Here is a 7,331-nt window from a genome sequence, read left to right as displayed (position 1 = left end):
AACCATAGAGTTCATAACAGGCAAAGCCAGAAAACTGGAGGTTGGGTGTGCTCCTTATTGTCTTGTAGCAGAGACAAGAGCATTCTAAAATTGATTTTAGTGATATCTATACTAAAAGCCATCTGGTTATATTTACTTTGAATGACTTTATTGCATGGAAAATGAGATATAACTCAATTGATTTGGTATATTAAAAAAGAGATATAGTTTGAGATATACTGAATTTACATGTGTAACATATAAAATATATGCCATCAATAACCAGTAAAAAATTCATTTTATCTGCCAAGCATTCTTCACAATATAGGAGGTATTAATTGAACATTTATGAAATTATAGACATAATGAAGAAATGATGGTTTTATTTTTTAATTTTTTTATTAATTAGTTTATTCACTTTGAATCTCAGCTGTATCCCCTCCATCATCCCCTCCCAATCCCACCCTCCTTCTCTCATATCCTTCCATGCTCCTCCCCAAGTCCACTGATAGGGAGGTTCTCCTCCCCTTCCATTTGACTCTAGCCTATCAGGTCTCATCAGGACTGGCTGCATTGTCCTCCTCTGTGGCCTGGTAAGGCTGTTCCTCCCTCAGGGGGAAGTGATCAAAGAGCCAGCCACTGAGTTCATGTCAGAGACCATCCTTGTTCCCCTTACAAGGGACCTTGGACACTGAGCTGCCATGGGCTACATTTGTGCCGAGGTTCTAGGTTATCTCCATGAATGGTTCTTGGTTGGAGTATCAGTCTCAGAAAAGACCCCTGGTCCCAGATTTTTGCTTTTGTTGCTCTCCCTGTGGAGCTCCTGTCCCATCCAGGTCTTTCTATCTTGCCCTTATTTCATAAGATTCCCTGCACTCTGCCCAAAGTTTGGCTATGAGTCTCAACATCTGCTTTGATACCCTGCAGGACAGAGTCTTTCAGAGGCCCTCTGTAGTAAGCTCCTGTCCTGTTCCCTGTTTTCTCCCTCTTCTGATAGCCATCCTCCATTTGCCTTTCTAAATGAGGATTGAGCATCTTATGCAGAGTCCTCCTTCTTGCCTAGCTTCTTTAGGTGTACAGATTTTAGTATGTTTATCCTATATTGTATGTCTAATATCCACTTATGAGTGAGTATATACAATGTGTGTCTTTCTGCTTCTGGGATACCTCACTCAGGATGATCTTTTCTAGATCCCACCATTTGCCTGCAAATTTCTTGATATGGATTATCATAGGAGATAGAGCAGTACCATGCATGGAAAACTACACATGTGAGTTCAAAGCATTGAATTTAAAACTAGAAATTTTAAAAATGAAGGGAAAGGGCATATAATAAAAGGGGAACATAAAATTTTACTCTCATACTGAGAAAACATATTTTTTTCTCATTCTAGTTTTTCAAACAAAATTACTAACTGACCTTAGGGAAGCTTTAACATTCTTTAGATTTAAGTCTTCCTACAGATGGATCAGTAGATTGGACTGCCAATTTGCACATGATGGGGTAGGTGAAACATTCTGCTCTGTGTCTACTGATGTATCTTGGGAAGCAGTTAGAAGGGTTCTTGACAATATCTACTGAAATATACTGGATGTTTCAAAGAATTTAAAGTTGCGTATATAGTCCATGTGCTCTGTCATGAAGACATTGTATCCAGGCCTTGTGGAGTATTATTTATTTTTTTACTAACTAGTTCTTAACATTAAAGATTTCATATAAAAATGGTTACATAATTTGCTCCTCCTACTTAATGGAAGGACGTAAGTGAAATTTACAAGGTTTAGGAAGGTCCTGAAAATTATAAGATCCACAAGAGTTCTGTTCAATTATTATATAAACAGTAATAATTACTGTGGTGAGGAAACTCTTCAGAAGAATGAGGTATTTTCCAGTTGTGTACACAGCTCAAAGATATGGCTTTTATGAGTTATCACCTATTGTAGGGTTGACTTTTCAGTGATGCAGATGTCCTGGAGTCATCCAGGCTTCTGTAAGTAGCTCCTTACCCATACTACCATAAGTAACCCTAATAACCCGCCGATTTAATAAGAAGGACTTGGATTTAGTCATATCTTTGGACTTTTGTCAGTACCTTATCTTGAGTGAATAAAAGTTAGTTCATAACTCCCCAGAGAAAACAGGCTATACAACTCAATTAGTTGGTCCCACAGGGACCAGCAGAACCAAAGATGAATTGGGAATGAATGCCTTCATAGCCTCTGCTGCAATGAATACTGAGACATGCAATTAAGGTTGATCTATGTGGGAGCAAAGCTTCCAAAAGGGTTAATCCTAATATGGCTTCCTCAGAGAACATGAGATTGCCATGGTTACTGTGTAAATAATAAGACATGCTCCTTATGATGGGCAATAAGACATGCTGCCAAGGTTAACATGTCTCGAGTAGAACATTTTTGTAAGGAGTCTCAGTGTGGACAAGTCTCTCTAACTGATGTGAGATGTCTCGTTTCCTCAAAAGTGGGCTCCACCATGTGAGTTTGGGAATGCTTCCAAACAGCTAATCAGCTAAACAATGTGTCACAAACCCTGAAAGTAAAGATTATAGGAAAGAATTGTAAGTAGGTTGTGGCAACTGTTGCATGGACTTTGCTGTGGGTCAGAAGACATGCAACCATGGTTGACTTGTCTTTCCTGAATGAAATTGCCTGTGTAAGGGAGAAATTACAGTGGGGAAAATTCATGTAGATGTTATTTATCTACATTAGCCTCTGGTTTTCAAGGGTAAGTGGGGAAAAAAGCAAGGATAAAAATAGGGGTACTGGCTTGTCTTTTCCTACATCTGACAGGATATAAAGAAGTGAAATCATATATGTGCTAAAAAAACAAAAAAACAAAAAAACAAACAAACAAAAAACCAAAACCAAAACAAAACAAAAAAACCTTACCAGGATTCTCAAACTCAGCACAGGGAACTATGATAACCAGCTTGTGAATTGCTTATCTTTGTAAGTACTTTGAACTAAAACATGGAAGGGCCTCTCACAGCTGGACTTGTAACATGGAGCAAACATAGTAATCTTGATATCACAGAGGTGGAACAGATGAATAATGTAACCAACCACCTCTCCTTTGGACAACGGCTGTGGCAACACAAAGGAAATCAGCATATGATGGGCTGCCTCACTGGAGCCATTAAGAAAAGTTGGTTATCAAGAGCTGATTTTACCATGAATATCATGGACTGGCAGGCAAGAAGAGCAGGACAAGCATGAATGAGGGAAGATTGCAAGAGCAAAGTGGCATTTGATGTCTCTTTCTCTGAGATGTTGTGTTCACTGGAGAATTAAGAAAGAGGCTGCTTCCGTGGGTGGCTTTGGGAATGGCATGAAGCTTTAGCAGCTTTGTTGAACTTCACGGTAGGGCATGATCTTTATAAGAAAAGAGAGTCTTGGTCAGATATCAATAATCTAGAGCAGCATGCAGATTCTGTTTTTAAGTTGCTAATGTACTCAGGAGAATATGAAAAGCAGTGGATGTGTATCACAGGTTCTGTCTACCTTACTTGGCTGCAAACATGTAAAATGTGTGTCAAGTCTGAGTTTCTAGGGAAAACTTGCTACAAGTTCCATGCTAATGAGCTTCTGGAAACCTGAGCAACAGTTGACATAAAACATAAATGATAAAACAATGTAAGTAAAAATATTAATCTCCTCCTAAGGGTGGGCATTTATCTCCCAGTATATGTAAGCCACACAGAGCTCTCCACTGCAAGTACACTGGGCATTGTTCCAGGGATCTGTTGGCATTTAAGTGTGGCAAATGGAAAGGCAAGAGCCATGGTGTTTCCTCAGACTCTGTCAGAACAAGGTAGCCACTTCAGAGGCAAGCCTCCCTCTTATATTTGAGCCAAGATAAACAGTGGGCTACAGAGGGCCAAATGGGGCACTTTCTTCCATTTATATTGTTTTGTACCCAACACTGGTCTTTTGAGAAAAACAACCGATGTAAGCAGTAACATCTTTTTGTACCGTATTGAACCTTGCTTACATTTACTTTCCTATTATCCTCTTAGCTTCCCAATTTCAACTGGCACTTACTCAGAATAGGTGATAGTAGGCCTTCAGAGACACAATCCACCTTCTGTAGAACAAAAAAGTTTCCTTACACAATGTTAAGTGTCTTACGGAGTAGTTATAGCATCTGGAAGAACAGTGGGAATATCAGAAAAGAGTTTAAGTGAAAGCAACTTGCTTAGAAGACAGCACTCCCAGGGACCTAAAGTGGCTGCATCAAAAGTTCCATGCAAAGAGTGTACTATCTCCTTATCCATCATCACTTTCCAAGGTCCAACAAACAATATGGTTGTTTCCATTACTGTTGATGAAATGACAAAACTAGGTAAATGAGTTCTTATTTCTACTGAGGTCCTTAGCTGGAGGGCATGGAAAAGTCAAACAAGCTACAACGTTTTTTTCCCATTTCCTGATTTTCATAGCGCTGGAAGGTGGGATGCAGTTCTCTGGGGAAGAATTGTAGAGAGCAGTCCCCAGTTAATAGAGTTTGTGTGCCAAACTATCACTGTGAAGGAAAGATGCGCTTGGTACTGTAAAAGTTGCATGGCTATTATGAGTGCTGTCAACTGCTTTCCAATAGGACTTACAAGGTGCTCCCCAGCAATGAACTCCTGTCTGTACAGTGAACAAGGCAGAATTCTACGGTGAAGAGATTATAGGCACCAGTGTTGAGACTACAAGCTATGAGCAGATAGCAATGGAGAACACCCCACCCCCTTTCAGTGGACTAGGGGAAAGGGACAGGCGGCAACATGGAGGGAGGGTGGGGCTAAGGGGAGTTGAGGGAGGGGACTTCAATCAGGATATATAATGAATAAATTTTGAAAAAAAAAGTAAAAGAAAAGGGGGTAGAGTGCTGGCAAGTGGCAGCATCGACCACAGTGGGAGAATCAGCACTCTAGCTGCCTGCAGCCACAACCTGGGAGGAAGATGCTCATTAAATTTAATAGGCTGAGTGGAAAGGAGATTGACATTGACACTGAACCCACAGACAAGGTGGAGCGAATCAAGGAGAGTGTGGAAGAGAAAGAGGTAGTTCCCCAACAACAGCAGCGGCTCCTCTACAGTGGCTAATGAATGATGAGAGGCGACTGATTCCAAGATTCTTAGGCTAGGCAGTTCTGTCCTCCACCTGGGGTTGGCTCTTAGAGGAGGGGTTAGTCTTGGGCAATGACAAATCTCATTTTAGTTCCATTTTAGTTCCTTGCCCTGTTGCTCATAATGAAGCATCACGTGTCCTCTCACTCTCTGGGACACCAGAACTACTGCCCCTTACCTTGGATGCCCAGTCTTGTGTGTCTACTGGTGGGGGAATATGAGGACCCCAGGATGAAGTGTTCCTGGCCCAAATGGCCCTTGCTGGCTGTCGGGTTTTAGTTAGCAGTCCTGTGTGCTTCCCTCTCTTGTGGCTGTGCCCTTGGTTGTCAATAAAATATTTCCTGGCCAAAATAAATAAATAAACAGGATGGTCTGAAATTAGATTCAAGGGTATAAAGACTTTCACTAGGCTGTGGGCTTTTTTTCTTTTCTTTCTTTCTTTTTTTTTTTTTAAGCAAGAGTGTTTCAACCATTCCTCTATTTGTAGTGCCTAAATGACCCACACATAATATATGCTCAAAAAGAAAAAAAATGCCCAGTGACTCAAACAGCCTGACCTTTAAATATGCCTTTTATGAGTGGAGCTACTGCTGTATTAAAGACCTCTTCTTGTTCAGTAGAGGGCCAAACACGAAAGCGTGGGTAAATGATTTATCAGTACCAAGCACCACCAGCAAAAGGCAAGAGACAAAAGGCATAGGGGGAGGGAGAAAAAAAAAAAAAAGCAGACCACGCCCCTCGCTCCTTTCAGCCCCAGGGAGAGCCACTTTAGGCTTCATTACCCACCCGAGGCTTTCTGGGTACAAAAGGAGAGGCATGTCTGGCAGCCCTCATTAATCTCTTTAGAGACCAGGGGCAGACAATGCAATGCCACTCTTAGAGAAATTCCCTTCACCTCTTCTTTCACGGTACTATCTCAGCAGGTGTCCGTGAGGAGTGAAGCTGGCTCGCCCAGGAGCCTCCCGGGAGCTGGCAGGAATGGAAAGGCCCTTCTCGGGCTGTAGAAGACCTCGGAACTTAGCAGCGCAGCCTCCCTCTTAGAGGAATCACTGTGTCTGCTCAATCTCAGACACTGCCGATGCCTAAAGGTCTGTCCATCGCAACATGGCAGGGCGAAGCGGTTTCTGAAATAGGAAACTCCAGTGGAGACAACAACCGTTAGCCAAAGTCCTAAAGTGCCAGAAAGGCAGAAGCTGAACCAACGCGGTGCCCTGTAACTCACCAAACTAAACGTCCCTTTGTCCTTTGCGTCCTGTTCCAACTGGAGCTTTAGGCGCCAAGTTTCAAATCGACCCCTTTGGCGCCAGCCAATCGGAGCTCATACAGCCTGTGAGAGGATCGCGGCTTTGCCTGAAATGGACACCCGGATTCCATATGATGGCTTCCCAGTGGTGTTCCTGCCTTCCTGTGAGAATTCTCCAGCATGGATTCCTCCGCATGAGAGAGTGTACCACCCAGACTGGAACAATGAGTTGACCCAGTTTCTACACCGAATTGTCACATTGAAGCCTCCTGGTGCTCAGCTGGGATTTTACATCCCAGGAGGACAGGCCTCCCAGCCAGGCATCATTATGAATCCAAGGTGACTGCAAACTCTGGTCTGCAGGACTTGAAGAAGGGACCAAGTTCTAGCCATAAGTGATGTGGATTTCCAAGATACTGAGCACAGCAAAGTTGTTGAAATGCTGAAGACAGCGTGAGAAATCAGCATGCATGTGCGCTTCTGCCTCTACAATTATCATCGCCAAAAAGAGAGGACTGTGCCCTGAAGACTTGCAGCCCTCCGTGTGGAAGCCGCCAGGGCAGGCTGGCTGGCCCTTTGAGAAGCCAGTCATGGCTTTCTACTCTCAGCACCTTCCTGGCTTAGTGGATGGGGAGGATGGGGAGACAGCATACCAGCTGTGTTATATCTGAACTGTATTGTAAGGGGAATTCCCTAGTTTGCCAGGTGAGTTTCACAAAGAGAAAGATGATGGTGTCTAGCCTGTGGGGAAAGCCAGCTAGAAAGCAACTGGTGTTATCAGGTACCATAGATGGGTCACTTCAGCTTATTGCTTTATTTGTAGAAATCAGTGGAAAAGAGAATCTTGGGGACCTTCCATCTGGTTTTCCTGGCCGTGCCATCCAGTCCTTGTACATATACTTTGGAGTCCCTTACACTTGGGAGACTCCAAAGAGACACTTCGCTACTTCCTCCTCATCTCCCCCAAAGTGAAAAC

The 7,331-nt window shown here is 42.9% G+C and overlaps 2 pseudogenes; both read left to right on the top strand.

Annotated features, from left to right (window-relative positions):
* Window positions 1-4,944: 4,944 nt before the first annotated feature.
* On the top strand, window positions 4,945-5,188 carry LOC129674461 (NEDD8-like; annotated as a pseudogene).
* Window positions 5,189-6,467: 1,279 nt separating this feature from the next.
* On the top strand, window positions 6,468-6,881 carry LOC129674449 (PDZ domain-containing protein 11-like; annotated as a pseudogene).
* The last annotated feature ends 450 nt before the right edge of the window (window positions 6,882-7,331 follow it).

Source organism: Psammomys obesus, unplaced genomic scaffold (genome assembly GCF_907164565.1).
Source record: "Psammomys obesus unplaced genomic scaffold, mPsaObe1.curated_primary_1811, whole genome shotgun sequence".
Lineage (NCBI taxonomy): Eukaryota > Metazoa > Chordata > Mammalia > Rodentia > Muridae > Psammomys > Psammomys obesus.
The sequence above is the reverse complement of the archived record's forward strand: the minus strand, read 5'-3'. Positions and strand labels throughout refer to the sequence as shown.